This window comes from Talpa occidentalis, unplaced genomic scaffold, assembly GCF_014898055.3.
Source record: "Talpa occidentalis isolate TD23 unplaced genomic scaffold, MPIMG_talOcc4v2.1 talOcc4.23, whole genome shotgun sequence".
Taxonomy (NCBI): domain Eukaryota; kingdom Metazoa; phylum Chordata; class Mammalia; order Eulipotyphla; family Talpidae; genus Talpa; species Talpa occidentalis.
The window spans coordinates 97607-116157 of record NW_023602407.1 but is presented as its reverse complement, the minus strand read 5'-3'; the positions used below and the strand labels follow the sequence as shown (position 1 = coordinate 116157).

The 18551-nt window shown below is 49.9% G+C and overlaps 1 long non-coding RNA gene across 1 annotated transcript; it reads left to right on the top strand.

The window, feature by feature from the left end:
• The first annotated feature begins 14041 nt into the window (after positions 1-14041).
• Positions 14042-15112, top strand: LOC129146512 (uncharacterized). Its single transcript, XR_008553363.1, has 3 exons — positions 14042-14147; positions 14423-14455; positions 14799-15112. It is a non-coding gene; the product is annotated as an uncharacterized LOC129146512 (long non-coding RNA).
• The last annotated feature ends 3439 nt before the right edge of the window (positions 15113-18551 follow it).

Here is an 18551-nt window from a genome sequence, read left to right as displayed (position 1 = left end):
TTGTCAGCCTCCCCTGGATCTCTCACTCACAACTTTGTCTCTTTCAAGTGTCTCTCTCCATGTCCCCCAGGTTCCCAGCCCCAGGCCAAAGCTCAGAAGCAAGCGTGGTTTCTTCTTCACATGTCCCTCTGCTCCATGAGCCTCCTTCAGTCTCCTTTCCCCACCTCGTTGCTTCTGCCTCCTCTTTAGCTCCTCATCCCTGGTGGGCTCCACCCTTCCTGGGCTGGGGCAGGAAAACCGGAACATTCCTTTTCTATGGATGCCACACTGTTACAGTCCTGCCCCTGTGCAGAACAGAATGAAGGTTCCTCAAAATATTCAAAATACACCTTCCACATGGTCAAGCATTCCATCCGTTGGTATTTATCTAAAGGAGGTAAAGACAATAATTCCAAAGGATATGTGCCTGCTGTATCCACTGCAGCACTGTGCACAATAACCAACTGTGGAAAGAACCTAAGTGTCCAACGACAGATGAGTGGACAAAGAAGAGGCGGTGGATAGACACAATGGAGTACTACTCAGCTGTGAAAAAGCTAAAGCCTTGAATTTGCAAAATATGGCTAGATGTGGAAGGAATGATGCTCAGTGAAATAAGTTTGAAGGAGAAAGCGAAATACTAGATGATTTCATTCATATGTGGAATATACAGAAACAAAGAAGGGACAGATGAAACAAAGCCAAAACAAACTCTAGAACTATGACTAGAAAATTGAACCTATGGATGAGGGAGGGTGAGAGCAGGACACAAAGAGGGAAGAGGGCCTAATGGGCTTTTGTGGAGGATTGTGGGTGCCCTTTGGTCTGTGTGATGTGGTAACAAATATCTGACGAAGTGTGACCCTGTGCCTCTGCACACATACAGTGTGTAAACTGATGTTGCCTCAATAGAGAAGGTACAGTAATGAGGGAAAAAAGAAAATTTAAAAAGTAAAATGTCTCCTCCATCAGTGACCTTAGGACTTTGCCTTTGCCTCCTCACTGTCATGCAGGCTGAGGGGCTGGTTTCCCACAAGGTCAGAGGCAGGAGGTGCAGGGACTCCTGGGGTGGCTCAGACCCCGCTGAGTAGAGACACTGCAGAGAGGGAGCCTCTGAGGGGATCAGAGACAGAGGGTCAGAGTAACCCCAGTGCTGAGTGAGGATCTGGTTTCCAAGGAGAGGGGAGGGTTGTGTGTGTGTGTGTGAGAGAGAGAGAGAGGGGGTGGGTGTGGGATAGGAGAGACAGGGCACAAAAACATAGACAGTGGGAGGACAATCACACGTCAAGCCCAGCATAAATGAATTCAAATGCCATAAAGAGCAAAGAATGTCACGACAACACCTCAATGGCAGAAGTTCCATCAAGAAGCTATTTTGAGCAGGTCTTGAGAAAGCAATGGGTATGAAGAAGAGGAGGAAGTTTAGAAATATGTCTTGGTTGGACTGAGCTGGAAGGAGCTGGGTAGGACACCCCTCCAGGCTCCCATTTAGGATGTGGTGGCACCCCCACTCCTGAAACCTCCCTCCCCCAGTCCCCATTGTACACTTCAAGTTCACCTCCTTTGGGTAGAAAACCCACTGGCCTCAGAGTCAGGGAGTTCCAGCCTGGCAGCCCCTCTGTTTCCCAGGGGTCACTGCTTCCATGGGCCGCAGCTACTCTCTCTCTAGACCAGAGCCGGAGGGAGTCCCACAGGGGGAAGACGGAGTGTGTGCCCTGCTGGCCTGGCCCAGGGTCAGGATTAGCCCAGGTCACCCCAGTTCCTAGCTGAGCCTTTGTCTACAGTCCAGGAAGGGAGGGAGAGATGGAGCAGGGTCTACCTCAGCTCCTGGAGGAAGGTGTAACGTTAGAGGAGTTGAAATAGTTTCTTTCTCATTTTCTCATCATCACAATCCCCTGGACAACATCCAGAGTGAGGGTTGGGTCCTCTCAGTGACAGGTGACCACTACCTGCCCAGGCAGCACTTTTATTGTGAAGTCTTATAAAAAATTCCTCCTGATGTTGCTCTTGTGGTGGAGGGAGATGCGTGGGGAGAGAGGGGAGGTGATGACAGAGGCTGGGCCCCCAAACTTCTGCAGAATGACCAATTTCACCTCTGTTCAAATAGAATAAGGACACTTTTTCACACCATAGCCCTGGAAATGTCTGAAACCTCTGTGTGCATAAGCAGGGCAAATCCCAACACAATACATGGGTGTTTGCAGTATGTTGGTTAGTGTGAAAGTCCTAACCCACCATTACCAGAAAAAAGAAGTCCTTCTGAGCTGCTTTCCAAATAACTGTATTAATTTCTTAACTAAATGACACATATTTGGGGTATACCCTCCACCAGACACTGGGGCACAGTGAGCAGTCCTAGAACTCTGTGTGTCTGTAACTCAGAGTCCAGCTGGAGACAGGCCTGCGGAGGACAGAGCAAGGGGCTCCCGACATGAGAGGTGCTGGGCCTTCTGCCTGAGGAGGTGACAGGGAAAAAAGAAGGGGGAGCAGGGGGAGCCCAGGGGGAGCAGGACGTGACAGAGAGGTGAGTCACCCCGAGGAGACAGCAGTGAAGGTGCTGGGTGTTGGGCTAATGGCGGGTTCCAGGGCTGGGCATGGGTAGGAGCTGGAGCCAATGCAGTGGATGCTGAGGGACGTGGGCCTTGCCCTGGGCCTGGACTCCAATCTGTCCCCCCAGCACGTGGGTGGGACCTGGACAGGGACTCCCCCGCAGAGCCTCACTTTCCTCACCTGCGTGTGGTGAGGTTAGGGACGTGGTGAGGATGGGGAGCTGATGCCTGTGAGTCTCAGCACAGGGCCTGGCACATCGCAGGCCCTCAGCCCCTGCCTGCTCTCCTGGCTGTAGGGAAAGCGGGTGGGGGAGAAAGTGGAGGTGATGCCCTGTGAGCCCTCCCTGCCTGGTGTGTGGAGCAGAGAAGGCAGGTGAGGGTCCATGTTGAGAAAGGCCTGGGGCGCCATGGGGAGTAGAGACTGGAGAGGGTGAGAGTGTGCGGGGCAGGGAGGAGGCTCCTGCGGCCTGACCAGGGCAGGTGTGGTCACCTCATCCCTAAGCATCTCTTCTTCTCTCCATTTATTCCCCTTCCTCATCCACCTTGCAGGACAGTCATGACCTCGGGGCCATGACTGGACCCTCCTGGCAGAGGAGACCTGCAGCATCTGCCTGGAGACAGGGGCCCGGGGTGCCGGGGACCAGCCTCCGGCAAAATGTCGTGTCAGGGTTCCTGAAAGGATGAGACGGCCTCGGCGAATACGAATGATCTGAAACTTAGGGACTGAGGGGAAGGGAATGAGAAGACACCGACACTTGGTGAGGTGTTAGTATCTTCTGCCGAGAGGCTCAGCAGGTTCTTTATTTATACATTTTTTGCAAGCAGTGAGATTACATTATCAAGTGCATAGAAACAAAGCAGAAACAATCAGTGCATCTCCTTTTCCGTGCTCTCAGCAAGAAGGCAACCTTCAAGGTTAATAAAAAACTAAGTCTTACACTAAAATTCATTGTTTCAACCAAACAATAACCTAAGACAGTGGAAAGCCGCCAGTACATCCCTATCAGCTAAAGCCTAAGCAAGAAAAGACTTTTTTTATTCTCATGTCCTTCACAGCAGGGACCGGCTGCTACTCAGCTATCAGAACTTCCTTCACCTAGAAACTCCTTAACTCAAATAGCTTCATTTAAAAACTTTCCCAAGAAACTTCAAGGGAAGGCAAAAAAGGACTTACAATAATAGTTGTATTGTAATTCTTGTCAGGCATGTTTAATAAACCATCTCCCATTGTCAAGTGGGCCAAACTGCCCAACAACTAATTTCTAAACAAACAATTTTTCGTGCTATTTATTTATAGTATGCTGATACATATAATTTATTGCCTAATATACTTTTTGATAAATTTTTCTCTCTCTATGACCAAGAACAAAAAGCAAAGGGATGCCAGATCTTCAGCCCCATGGTGTGAGGCCCTTTCTCTTTCTGCTTGTCAGTATCCTATTTGGCTGGGGCAACAAGGCCTCCTGCAGCACTGGGGAGTATCTCCTGTGGCCACAGCTTCTGCCAGGCCTGTCACAGCCGAGTCACTCTCAGACCCACCGAGGGGTCATGTGCTGTCCACACTGCCAGGAGCACGCAAGAGAGGACAGCAGCTCCAGTGTGTTTGTCCTCTGGGGGCAGAACTGGCCAGTGGTCATTTCCAGTACTACATTAAATGAGGATCACTGCAACCTGGTGCAAGCAGTGTGGTGTGAGCAGCTTTCCTGAGGCTGCTTCAGCAGCATGGTTTGACACAAGCCACGAGGAGAGAGGCCCATGGTATGCCAGGCCCCAAGCTCAGTGTGCAGCCTGTGGACTTCTCTGAGCTCTGGCAGCCTTGATCGGGGCTGTGCTGTGGCAGGTGGGAGACCGGCCTGGTGGGCTGTGATAGAGGGGTGCCCACTCTGGATGCTCAGGTGAGTATCTGGCCTTGATGAAACCCACTCCCACTGTGATCCCTGATGCTGTGGGGAGAAGGGACCTTACTGTGGGCAGCCTGTGTACCCTTCAGATGAGCTCTGAGTGACAGCGGCCTGTACTCCAGGGCGAGACTACCTGACTTCAGGCATCTGGACACAAAGGCAGGTGTTTCATTTATGAACACAGTGCCAGAATAGTAAATGGACCAATCAGATCTGAGCTTTCACAGGTACCATTGAAGGTTTATGAGACCATTCAGGGCTCTAAATGGACCAATCTGATTGGAGCTCAACTGGCACCAACCAAAGAGCTGGGATTATAAGGGGCCAATCAGGCTTGAAAGGCGGAGTCCTGAAGAGGATACAAGCCAGAGCAGCAGCCAGCCTGAGCCATGTGATAGATGGCTGCAGGTCAGATTTCTAGAAGGATCTTTACCAGGACCTTTGCAGACCTTTCTCGAGACCTCATCATCACACCTGCCTCAGGCCCTGCCTCTGACACTGCCTGCAGAGCACCATTGGCTGTCCCTGGTGTTTCTAATGGAGCTACTTGCTGGTGGCTTCTGCCCAGCCTCTCTAAGGCTGTTTTCTGTTGGTAACAATGGTATCTCTAAGCTCTGTGACATTTTATTTTACGTAAAGATCTTAAGAAATAAAAGAGGGGAGAAAGAAGACAATGTAAATACACTAGAGATAATTAAAAACTGAGAATTCATTGCTAACACTTCTGTCCTAAGGAATGTTAAAGGAATCCTTCCAGGCCGAGGGAAATGACACTAGGTAATAACTCACATCAGAGCAATAACTAACAACAGAGACACAGAATATATTTTTTTGTAGACTTTTCTTAATTTATTGAACAGATATGATTACTTAATTTTTTTATTATAAAGTTTCATTTGGCTAAAATGTATTCTGGTTTAATATATATTACAATAATAACATTAAGGTGGCTAAATAGAACTATATTGCTGTAAATTTCCTATATGTTATGGGATGTAGTTCAATTAAGTAATTTTTTAAAATTAAAAATACAGATTTAAATGCTTACAATAGAAGGTACTGAAATAAATATATCTATAGCCACATGAAGAATTAATTTCACTGAAAAAAATATTTGCTTGAATCAAAGAAAGGTAGAAAAAGATGAAATGGAATAAAAAAAAGATGTGAGAAAATTAAAAAAATAAGTATCAGAATGATAAACTCAAATCTGATCATATCAAAAATCATGTTAAATTAAAATTCCAGTGAAAAGCTTGAGATTCTCAGACTGGATAATATCAAGGAGACTTGTATTCTCTGTGTGCTAGAAAGACTTCAATACAAACAAAAATAGTTAAAAGTTAAGGGTGAAAGGATATGCCAAGGAAATAGAAAGTAGAACCACAAACTACTTTCATTGCAGGAGGTGGCAGGAGCGAGGCCTGAGCGACCCAGACAGCAGGTCCCTGCCTCTTTGTCCAGGAGGGAGGAGAGACAGGACCCCAGGCCTGGGCTCCCAGGGCTAGGGAGGGGGGAAGGGCCACCCTCCAGGCTCCAAAGGTAGGTGGTCTCACCCTGGGCAGGAGGGTCCATTCTTGGCATCTTGGGTATGGAGTGTGGACACCAGGCCCTGGAGGGGGGACACATTTTGTTCTGGGGAAAAGTTAGTCGGTTTAGGGTAAATGATTTTCAGGCTTTTCAGGCCTCCTGCCCCTAGGATTGCATGCCTGATGGTGGGCACCTGCATTTGTTACATTGTTATTAAGTTGTATTATCTACTTCTGTGGGCCACCAGCAGCAGTATTGAGATATTCCAGGAAGAGGTACAGAAGCAGGAGAAGAGGCAGTAGAGAAAGGGAGAGAGGGGAGAGAGAGAAGCCGAGGGTGAAGATTTGGGGGTGGGGGGCCTTAGTAGGCCTGCTGGCCTCCTGCACCCCCTCCCCCATACCTGCCTACCGGATACCTGGTTGGTGCACTACATGTAAAAGCTCAAAAGCCTGAGAAACTGAGGGCTCCAGGACTCTCCTTTACCCCCTCTGCTCTTATCATAGAATCCTGCTCTGTGGCTTTTCTGCCACTATGTAGGGACTGGAAGGGCCACTGAGCATGTTTTCTCTGATCTGAGCAGACTGGGCAGGTAAAGGAGAGTCTTGGAGCCCTCGGTGGGCTTCAAATTACAAAGAGTTCAGGAAGGGCAACAAATTCCAAAGGGGGATAATCACATTCCCCAGGACTAGGGGCAATAGGACATTCCTGGACAAGGATGATAAAAAAGATACGGGCTGGAACACAGACACTTAGTTCTGGGCACAGAGACATTCAGGCAGTGAGTGAGACACCAAGGACTAAGCAATCACAAAGAGACAGGTGGAGCTTTAGAGTAATCAGGGAAAGAAGGTCTATATTCCCTGAGATAGGACCCACTTGGGCTTTCTTGCCCCTCCCTGGCCTGGTTCCACCCCCCTGGGGGTCCCTCTTTATTTCTGTTCCTTTTCTCCTCAATAAACTTTTTCTTTCTCTAAACAAACCTGCCTCTTCTTGTTTGCTTGCCTGAGCGTCAGTGAAGTGATGTGAGCTAACATTGAGCAGAACAGATTTTCTGGGATCTCAGGAGTCTCCTTGGTCTTTAAGTCTTCTCTGCTTCTCTCTTTATAGGGTAAATGGTTTGATAAATGGTTTTCAGGCTTTTCTGCCCTCCCACCATTGGGATTGTGCTGCCCGATGGGGTACCTGCAGTTGTTTCATTGTTGCAAGCTGTCTGGTTTACTTCCGTGGGCCATGGGAGGGGTATTGAGATAGTCAAAAGAGAAGCAGAAGAGAAGAAGAAGCAGAAGAGGCAGGAGAGAGAGGGGGAGAAAAAAGAGAATCCCAGAGTGAAGACTTGCCCGGGGCTTGGGGGCTTGGAGGCCTTCCGGCCTCCCGGCCCCTGGCCCCCGCTTGCGTGCCGTGTACCTGGTTGCTGCAATGAGCATGTACAGCTCAATAATAGCCTGAGAAACCCACCGAGCTCCAGGACTCTCCTTTACCCGTCTGCCAGATCAGAAAACCTGCTCAGTGCCCATCCTGCCCCGACACTCATTAACTTTTTTAGATCATCCCAGATGGGTGGAGCCACAAGCTCCACCTTCCTCCTTTTCTGCCCCTCCTGGGAGGGAGGTGGACAGCAAACATTTGAATCTCAGCAGATCAACACTGTGGGAAAGAAACACTACCAGTAAGTTCTTCCATAAAAACAATTTATAGCGAGAAAAAGTGGCAGTACCCTGCCAGAATCGGGACACACAAGATAAATTGGTGATGCCCGCAAACTGCCTGAAGAGGGAAGTTGCAATAACCGGATGAGAAGACAGGAAAGCAGCAGAGCCCAGTGGCCCTGCTCCACCCATCACACCAGCTCACTTCACCAAAAAAAAAAAAAACAACCCAAAACACTAGGCACCCAGCAGGATGGTGAGCAGAAAGGAACTGCTGCAGGCTCCACGCCCTGTGGCCAGGAACTGTAGGGAGCCACACCCAAACTAACAAGGTGGTGAGCACCCTGCATGGCACGGGGTTATAACAGACTCCGCGTCCGCAGAGCAAGGCGGGGACCCCGTGGAGAGACCCACAAACAGCCCAAGGGCAGCCGGGAGCGCAGAAAGCACCAGCGAATGCGGCTGCCCAGGTCCCCGACCGCGCCCTGGGGCTGTGGGGAGCCGGCACTGGGGTGAGTCTCCGGAGCGGGGTTCACCCCTGGTGGACCCAACTCCTGGTCAGGGCGCACAGCCCGTGCCTGCGGGGACAGACAGCAGCGCCCCCATCCCGGGTCAGGGATGGGACAGGCCCGGCCAGTCTGGTCCTGGCCGCGGGGTCGGTGCAAACCGCAGGTCTCGTCCAGACTCAGCAGGAGTGAGATGCCCGCAGCAGCTGTAAGGGTGGAGGGATGGCGATTTAGGAAGTTTAAAGTAAATAGAGCTTTATATATTTGTTCCCGTGGGGACAACTTGCTTTCTGATTCCCCTTTTTCACTTTATAAGTTGTGTGGTTTTCTTTAAAGATTTATTCATTTGTGCATGCAAGAGCTGGGGTACAGGCCAGAGATGGGGGGGGGGCGGTGGGGGGGGAGGCAGTGAGAGGACTCACCAGAGACACAACAGGGAACAGAACAGGCAGACTGACTGCAATACACTGCTGAGGGGAGCAGCGGGTCAGACAGGAGAGGTCTGCTGCGCAATGTGGATTTCTCCCTTGTGGGCCGTGAATCAAACTCCTGCTGCAGAGGCTGTGGATAGCTTCATAGTGCGGTGCTTAACCCCTTGTGCCAGGGAGGTCCTTATAAGTTGTGTTTTATGGAGCCTATTGGCTCTTTTAACTGTAGTTTGTCCTGTTGGGTTACAAGGGACGCCAGTCACATGTTTGATATTCCAAACTAGCAGAAAAGAGTTAAAGACTTTGAAGATTTAACAAGGTCCATTATTAGTTTTTTTTTAAAGATTTATTTATTTATGTATACAAGAACTGATACCCAATATTATAACCATAAGGCATGCATGCTTAAAATTCAACCATTAATTTTTAACTAGTTTTTGATTACCAAAATTATAGATCGTGATCTCAAAATTGGGGACTTTTTACTAGAATTTTTATAGGTGCCATTTATAGTTAACTCTGGAGGCTTAAGACAGTGATAGACACAGATTTTTTTGATTCTCACTTTATTGTATTATTTTTTTTAAGATTTACTTATTTATGCATACAAGAACTGGGTACAACCAGAGGTGTGGAGGGTTAGAGGATTCACCAGAGACAGAGTGGGGAACAGAAGAGGTGGATTGACTGAAGTACACTGCTGAGGGCATTAAGTGTCTGTATAGTTTATTAGCAATTCCAAAGTAACTTAGCAATTTTTACCTTAAACAGTCAGAATCTAAGATTAGGAAAACAAAGGAAAGTAGAATTTTGTACCCACAGAACAGACCAGAACAGTATCTTTTGTAATGGTGTGACTTCGTGAGAACCAATCACAGCTGAGTAGTAGTGAGTATGTTATAGAGCAACCCCGATATTAAACGGGTTCCTGGCTGTGGGTCCTCACCCGCGCGCTTTAAAGGGACTTATGAATACTCTACTACAGACACACGCAAAAGGGTTAATAAAAGGTTTATTTACAAGAGAAAAAGAAATAAGGAAAATGTACAACTCAGGGAGAAAATAGGGAAATAAAGTCTTTAATGCGTCCTACCCGATCCGACGACCTAGAAACCCCAAAGTCACTCTCAGAGCTAGACGGACGCCGCGAGCTGGCCGAGGGCCCCAAAATGGAGAGAGCCCCAAAGCCCACATGTCTGCCTTTTGTATCCACCTGGCTGCTTAACCCCACCCTCAGGTCCCAGCCACCTTCCCTTTAGTGGTGATGGGATTTGGAGTTCCCAGTGTCTTTGGCCTGGGGTGGGGGTGGAGTCCACAAAGCCTGTATGGAATTAGCTTTGGGACAGCCTTTTTCCCCTAACAATTCAGGAACCCGTTTAATATCGGGGTTGCTCTATAACAAGTAGACCAGTATACTTTTCCTTCTTGGATTGATTTTTTTATTGGCCCTGGAGTTATAATTATCTTGTTCCCTCACTAGCTTAGTTCATGTTGTGCTCATTCCTAATCACCCCCAAGACCACCCCAGGGTCAGAATCTCCATGGACATATCAACACACCAGCTATTCTGCTCTATTCATCCTGGGCAGTCCCCTGTCCCCCAGCCTCAGTCCTGCCTCCCGGGACCTGGGGCCTGCTCACCTGGGCAGGGCTGAAGGCCCAGATCCCTCACCTCACCCTTGGCCTCTCTCCTGTCCCCGCTCCCCTGTGGCTGATTTTCCTCTGTCCTGTTCTCTGTGTCCATCATTTTTGTTTCCCCTTTGCCCACTGGTGTCCTTTGCCTACTAGAGGAGGGACATGGAAAGAACCCCTGAGACCAAGACCAGCTAAAGTGAATTTCTATGCCCCCAGCGCCTCCCTCACCTGGGTCTGACATGGAGTCTGGGCTGGATTCCCCTGAGGACTAGGCAGGCCTGGCTCCAGGGTCTTCTGGCCTCCAGGCCTGAGTTGTCCCTTGAGGGCCTCAAGGTCTGTCCTCCTCCAGCCTCTTTCTGAAAGTCCCTGGGGTGGGTCATGGTGTGGGGCTGCTCATCCTCTGTAGGAGGAAATGGGGAGGACACTCAGCGTGCACATTTTATCTGTGAGTGCTCAGGAATTTTCTTGAATTTTTTTCATCATTTCCACTGTCCATTCTTTTAGACAATTGTATTATTAACTTGTTGGACTCTCCTGGTCGATAGACTCAGGTTCTTGTAGGTCTTCTCTCTGCTTGTCATTTCCTTTCCATTTACATTATTTAGTGGGAGTGAGACTTTAACATTCCAGTTCATCTACTCATTTATTCATTTCTATGATCAAATGTCTAATTTTTAAGAACTCTGAGCACATGAAATTTTATAAAATCTTTTTTTTAGTACTAGAAAATAACCAGATTTACCTATATATGCATAAGGAATCTACACCTAAATGAGTGTCTGAAATCTGTGCAGGAAATGAGCATGTGTCTCCTGAGCCAAGGAGTGGGATTAGGGCTTGGAACCTCCAGGAGAGAGGAGGGGATCACATGGCAAGGAAAGGGTGACTCAGGAAAAAACAAAAACAAAAACCAGATCCTCTGTAATTATGTTTGTCCTGACATTTTGATAAATTTCTCAAATAGAAACCTTGTTTCTGGCAATAACCCTAATTTTGGGTAAGACCACCAGTTTTCATACTAGGTAGTTCTAGAAGTGGTAAACAATTCTTAAAATGAACCCCTAATGAAGCTCAGATGGAAATGATTCACATGCCAAAGTGGCCTGTCTTGGGGACCCCTTTCTGAACATTGTGGGGAGGCCTGTCCTTCAGAGCATAATAAAACATTTTTTGATCATTTGATTCCAGTGTAATTTACACTGAAGATCTATGTAACTTAGTGAAACAATGAATCACCTTAAACAATCATACATTAGCACAAGTTACAACCAGTATGCAAGAGAGGGCTATGGCAATGTAACAGAATAGGAAATATTCCCTGATATTATTTCAGGTTTCACTTTGCAAATAACCTTTGAGAAACTACCACCTGTATAGTTATAATTCAGTATCAAAGTGGAATATTCACAGTTATCTGAAAATACTACTAGCTTCTTCATTCTGCTAGGCTGCTGCCTCTCCCAGCCAAATCCACTCCTTCTTAAGGTGGAGAAGGGAGTTTGGAACCTCCCCTTTCTTGGATGTCACACTGTCACAGCATCATGTCTCCCTCTCACAGGCTCTGTGGGGTGGTGCAGCCTTGATGACCCCACACTCACCCCCATTCTCTCTTCCCATTTCCTGGGGGTTTCCAGGGAAGACAATCAGCATCCTCCTGCTCCAGTTACAACGTCTCCAAGGACGCTCCTGGACTCATTGTCCCCAGACCCCTGGATGGGAGTGTGATGTCCCTCACCCTCCTGCTGCTGCTCTGGGGGCCCCTGGCCCTGATGGAGACCCAGGCAGGTGAGTGCGTGTCCAGCTGGACACTGTTGCCCCAGGAGGGAGGAGCAAGGAGCCCACTGCGGTTGCAGGACCCCAGGAAAGGCTCATCTCCTGCCAAACTCTTGTACCACTTCAGGCCCCTTGTGTTCTGGCCCCTTCTGTCCCTCCCGCCTCCCCTGACTGCTCTGGTCCCCTGAGTCTGGGCCCTTCTTGGCCCACCCCCCTTTTCACTCTAATGGCCCCCTCCCCCCCCACCCCCTTCCCTTTCTTCCCTCCAGGCCCATCTCCCTGGGACCTGGGCCCCATGTTGAGAGGTGGTTCAATGCGGGTCTCTCCCTCCCCATCCCCAGGCTCCCACTCTCTAAGGTGTTTCCACACCGCGATGACCAGGCCCGGCCTCGGGGAGCCCCGCTTCATGGCCGTGGGCTACGTGGACGACACGCAGTTCGGGCGGTTCGACAGCGACTCTCCGGGCCAGAGTGCGGAGCTGCGGGCGCCCTGGGCGGGGCAGGTGGGGCAGGAGGACCTGGACTAGGAGACTCAGATCCAAAGGGACAACACGCAGTGGTTCAAAGTGCTCCTGAGGGACCTGCGCGGCCGCTACAACCAGAGCGAGGACGGTGAGCTTCGCGGAGCGGGGCCAGGGTCAGGTCACCCCCATTCCCATCATGAGGCCGGGGTGTCCAGAGTCTCAGGGTCCACTGACGCCTCGAGGCGGGTGGATCTGCCAGGCCCCTCGCCCGGAAAGGGACTGTCCTGCCTGCATTTCATTTTCAGTTTAGGTTTATTCAGGGTGAGAGGGCGGGGTGACTTTGTGGTGACCTCTATGCTGACCACTGGGCGGGTCTCAGGGACTCACACTCTCCAGAAAATGTTTGGCTGTGAAGTGGGACCCCATGGGAACCTCCTTGGCATTTATGAAAAGTTCGCCTACGACGGCGCGGATTTCACCTCCCTGAGCGAGGACCTGCGCTCCTGGACCCCCGCGGACTCGGGGGCTCAGATCACCCAGCGCGCGTGGGAGGCGGCGGGCAGGGCCGAGCGCGTCAGGCACAGTGTGCAGAGCAGGTGCTTCCCGCGGCTCTGCAGACTCCTGGAGACGGGGAAGGAGGTGCTGCAGCGCGCAGGTAAGAGGGGCCACGAGGCCTCGGACCTCCCCTCTCCTGGGCCCCACAGGGAAATGGAATCATGGGCAGAACAGCAGCTGCTTTCTGGGCAGAGAGGGAGAGTCCCCCTGGGTGTCATGTTCTGTGCTAGAGAGAGACTCGCCCAGAAGACACCACTTTTCTGGACAGTTAAGGAATCCAGTCTCTCCTGAGGGAGGGGAGGCCGTCCTAAAACAACTCTTCCCTGGAACCTTTGACCAGGCAGCCATCCTGGGAACCATAATATTCTCTTTTAAGGCCTTGTTTTTTCTCTGAGAAAATTTCTGGATCTGACTCCTGCCTTTGTGTGTCATTCACCCTCCACTCAGATCAGGAGCAAAAGTCTGTGTTCTCCTTCGAGACCTGCATCCTCCTACCCTGGGCTCTCACCTGATTATCCCAGATTCTCCAGACTAGGCTGGTTTCTGGGTTTTGTGCTTCCTCCGTCCAAACCAATTGTCATGTTCATTCTGAGGATGGTCAGTGAGGCTGTTTCAGTGTCCAGGGAGGAAAAACACAAAGTGTGAATATTTTTATCCTTCTCCTCAGATCCCCCGGAGACAAATGTGACCCTCCACCTCACCTCTGACCATGAGGTCACCCTGAGGTGCTGGGCCCTGGGCTTCTACCCTGCGGACATCACCCTGACCTGGCAACGAGATGGGGAGAACCTGACCCAGGAGATGGAGCTGGTGGACACCAGGCCTGGTGGGAACGGAACCTTTCAGAAGTGGGCAGCTGTGGAGGTGCCTTCTGGAGAGGAGCAGAGATACACGTGCCATGTGCAGCATGAGGGGCTGCTGGAGCCCCGAGTCCTGAGATGGGGTAAGGAGGGGGATGTGGGCACTGAGCTTCTTCTCAGAGGAATCAGGCGCCCTTCTGGAGACCTTCAGAGGGTCAGGATGAGGCCTGGGGCTCAGGGTCTCACCTTCCCTTCCCTTCCAGTGCCCCCCCTCAGTTCTCAGGACCCTCCGCGGGCATCATTGCTGGCCTGGTTCTCCTTGGAGCTGTGCTCACTGGAGCTGCGGTGTCTGCAGCTGTGATGTGGAGGAAGAAACACTCAGGTAAGGAAGGGAGTGGAGGATCTTGTCCACTGGGGGCTTTCATATCCCAGGGAGAACTTGCCCTACCTGGTTATTGGGAAGTACCATCCACACACCTGTGTTGCCCAGAGGGCATTGGGTCCAGTTCCCCTTCACCTCCTTTCCTCTTTTTTTCCAGTCCTGACCTGGGTCTTTACTCACAGTTCTGGAAACTCCCCTGTTCTGCAGGATTAGATGATTCCTTTATGACTGCTGACATGACTGCTCCCTGGTCTCACATGATTTTCTTTCCACAGGGAGACAAAGAGGAAGTTATACTCCCCCTCTAGGTGAGTATGGATCAGTGAGTGGATCCCTGAGCCCCTGGGGACAGTGTAGATGGAGCCCATGGGAGAGTCACCTTCATCAGTCCCTCTTGTGGTCTTATCTCTGACCAAGTTTTGTTGTGTTCTCCCCTGGGCAGCAGCAGTGCCCAGGGCTCTGAAGTGTATCTCAGCCCCTAAGAGTAAGTCTCTCAAAGACTGCAGTGGGGGCTGGGTTTTTTGGCAGAGAGGCTGGGGCTAGGTGATGGGGATGCTTTCAGGAGGACATCTTGAGAATGCAGGGGACCACTGATAATGTTAACACTCAGGTCATTCATCTGAATTTCTTCATCATTATTTTCTTTCACAGTGAGCGACAGCCTTGTGTTGGCCTGAGTGTTACAGGATTTCTTTTTGCCCACATTTTGTGGCGTTATGATCTCCTGGTTTAAACCACTTCACACCTGCGAGAATGGCCCACATCCAAAAGACCAGAAACAAGTGCTGGTAAAGATATGGAAAAAAGGGACAGTCCTTCATTGTGTTTGGAATATAAACTGACCCAAACCTTCTGGAAACAGTATTGAGGTTTCTTAAAAGAAGGAATCTAGAAAACTTAAATAAGGGACCAGGAAAACGAATATCTATAAGAAAGTGAAAATCAAAATCAACAAAAAACTACGAACCAGAGACACTTTTAAGGGGGCGGGGGTGGGAGGGGAGAGATTGGGGTCAGAATGGGGGGGCTGCAATTGTATGGGGAATATAAAAATAAAATTTATTATTAAAAAAAAAAAAGAATGAATGTGGTTCTGCCATTGGACCTAGCAGTTCTACACTGAGGATCTACTCACAGAGGATAAATACTCTCCTGTGAAGGGACCTGCACTCCCGTCACCACTGCAGCACTATTTACAGTAGCCAAGCTATGGGAACCACCTGAATGCCCCAGACAGGTGACAAAATCAAGTAGAAACTGGGATTACATGTACACATATATGTGCAGGTGATGTGTGTCCCTGTGTAATGAAACAGCATCCACGGTCAGAAAACATAACTCGTGCCACTGTGGCGACATGGATGGAAGAAGGAAAAGTCAGAAGGAAAGAGAAATACTTATATATGGATGTGCAGAAAGCAGACAAAGGGCCAGATTAAGCCAAACTTCAAAACTAACCCTTGAGGCCCGCCAGGCTGCGCCTATTGCTGACCAGGGCTGCAGACCAGCCCAGGCTTCCTGGCCCTGCAGCGCGGGGTGATAGATGGACCCTCTCTAGTTTGGCATCAGACTCATTTGATGACAAAGCCTGACTCCAGCTGACTGAGTCCCCCAGTGTGTCTTGTTGCACCTGCACCACCACTGGGTCCCCAGCCTCTGCTGTTTGCTGGGTCTGAGATGGATCTTGTACTTGATGCTGCAGGTTATGACTTTTTTACACCATGTATATGTGCCCCACATGGCCAGAAGGTGACATCTTCTGACAAACTGTTATTCTCCTGATAGTAACAAATTTTAGTGCTTTTATCTTTTATTTTCTCTTTGCAACAGTGAGATATTATTTATCTATAATTACCTAATGAAACAGCCACAATTTTTTAAAATTTTTCTTTTAATTATTGTGTAGAAGAACTGGGGTGTAGGCCAGAGGTGTGTGTCTGGGGGTAGGGGAGGAGGCAGTGAGAGGATTCACCAGAGACAGAGTTGGGAGCAGAACAGGCAGATATATTGAAATACACTGCTGAGGGGAATAGCAGGTGAACAGAAGTATGTATTTGTATATAATAGTATAGTGTGTAACACTGACTCCACCCCTGTGGCTTACCCACCTCTTTCCTACCCCCTGAGTGGTGGGACCTGCCAGCTTTATTGGTACGGCTGCCCCAGTGGGCACAGTCAGAGGCCAGTGGGAGCAGGAGCCTGAAAGGGCTGGCAGCAGCAGTGGGGATTTCCTACCTTGGCACCTGCATGTGCAGGTGGGAGCTGGTGGGCACAGCTCTAGAGGTGGTGGCAGGGTATCCTGCCAGGGGGCAGGTAGCCTTCAGAGGGCTCCTCCCCCAGAGCAAGCCAAGTTTGAGCACAGGAGCACCTAGGACTTAGGCTTCCCTTCCCCTGCCCCCCAGAGGAGCTGCCTCTGGGCACACCAAGGCTGCCTGCAGTGGGTGCCACAGGACAGCTTCGCTGAGGCCCTCCTCGCTGGGTTAGGGATGATAGCTGGGGGCAGGGAGGGCATCAGCTGTGTTTGAATGGATCCCCAGTCACTCAGACAGGCTCCAGGAGGCTGCTGCTTGAGGACAGGGCCTAGGCCACCCTGACAGCTGTGTCCACTGCAACCAGCAGCAGAAGTGGCAGTGGGTGACAGTGGGTGAGCACTTTACAACCAGCCACTGTTGGTGTCATCGACAAAGGTGGCAGCAAATCTGGCAGCAGAGGCTCTCTGTCCCCTGACACCACCCCAGGGCATGCAGCCCACTGGGGCTACAGCAGCAAGGTCACCTTTGAGATCTTTCATTGCTGCTGACTGTCTGGCACCACCTCCCAGTGCTGTTGCCTTCTTCCTGCCCGGCCTGGCATTCAGGCTGTGGCTGTGCCTGCTGGGGTGTCTCCTCAGAGGTGAGTAGCCTCTGGAACACCTCCCGCTGCCACTGTGATTAGGATCCTGACCCAGTGCTTGTGGCTGTGCCACCAACTCTAGGCCCTCTGTGATGGGACTGTTCCACCTTTCACAGGCAGCCTTAATCTGGGATAATTGGACACTGCGGACACTATCTGGGGTGACACAGCTAGCCACTGTTGACTTCAAAACTCTTTATTTCCCTGCTTTCCTGTTTGTTAAGAAACCTCATTGATATTCTCTGAGCCTGAGTGGTCTTGCAACTGAGCACATGGCTGAAAATATACAGATAGTGAGTGCCCTGTCCTCTACCTTAGCTCTGTCCTTCTGAGAGGGGGCCAGGGAGGAAGGCCCCATACCTATTACAGGTATCTGCGCACACAGAGGCTGCACGTACACACTACATGACTCATGATCTATTTTCTTTGAACTGAAGCTCTTGTTTAAACTGAGATCCTGCCCTGCTGATGCCCCAGAGTGCCGGACACTGACGCCCTCTGAGGTACCAGGGGCATGATTACCGGGAGGCTGACGGCAAGTTCTGGGGCTGATCATGATGGACCCCAGGAGTGTCAGCTGTGACGGGCTGTTCTGATGGATGATTTGCTCAGAAAATAAAGGTTTTTCAGCTCAGAGAGCACTGGACACACAGGAGGAGATGTGTTGAGAAGCCGCCTTGTTCTTGGCTTTGGCCTTGAACCAGGAACATAGAGGAATGGAAGGAGACACCTGGAAGGGACCCATGGGGAGACTGACCTTTCCCTTGCCTTGTACTTTAATTTTGCTCCTTTTGACCCAGAGTTGCTGGCACCTTCCATCCACTTCCCAGGTCCCCACCTGAAAGCGCGTTAGACTCGGGGGACCATTCAGGCCGCAGTGGCCCTGCTTTGGGCCAAGGCTGTGTGGTTGGGTCTTTACCCATGAGAGGATGGGGAACTTTGGGTGTTTTATTCCCAGTGTTCGTTCTTCTCTTTCTTTCTATGAGCATTAATTCTTTTGAAGTTCTTTCACACTAAAAAAAAAAAAAAAATACATATTTATCATGAAACTAAAGAAAACTGCAAAACTTGACTCATAGATAATTGCATCTATTTAGGAGCAAGCTGAAACAACTGTTTTCTCTCTCTCCCCCCAAAATGTAAAATTTTACTAAATATTCTGATTTCTCATTTCAAAATGTGTTTTGTGTAGATCCAATAATGTTCTTCTCCGCCCCCCCCCCCCCCGCTTTAATAGACAGTTGGAAATACAGGTGTTTTATCAAGGCTTTGTCTGGAATGTTGTGTTTTCAGAAACCAGACTGATTTCAGAGCCAGTAAGGGAACAATAACCTGGTACCTGTTTGAGGGCACAAGGGGTCTGTCATAAGAGTCAAGAAGGTAACCCCCTATAAGTCCAGAAACCCTAGATGTCTTGGGAAACTTGAGAGGGATTTCCCTGAAGATACAGATACCGCAGGCCATGTCTGATGGTGAGACCTTGGCGTGGTCCTTAGCCCTGACTCCTGGCTT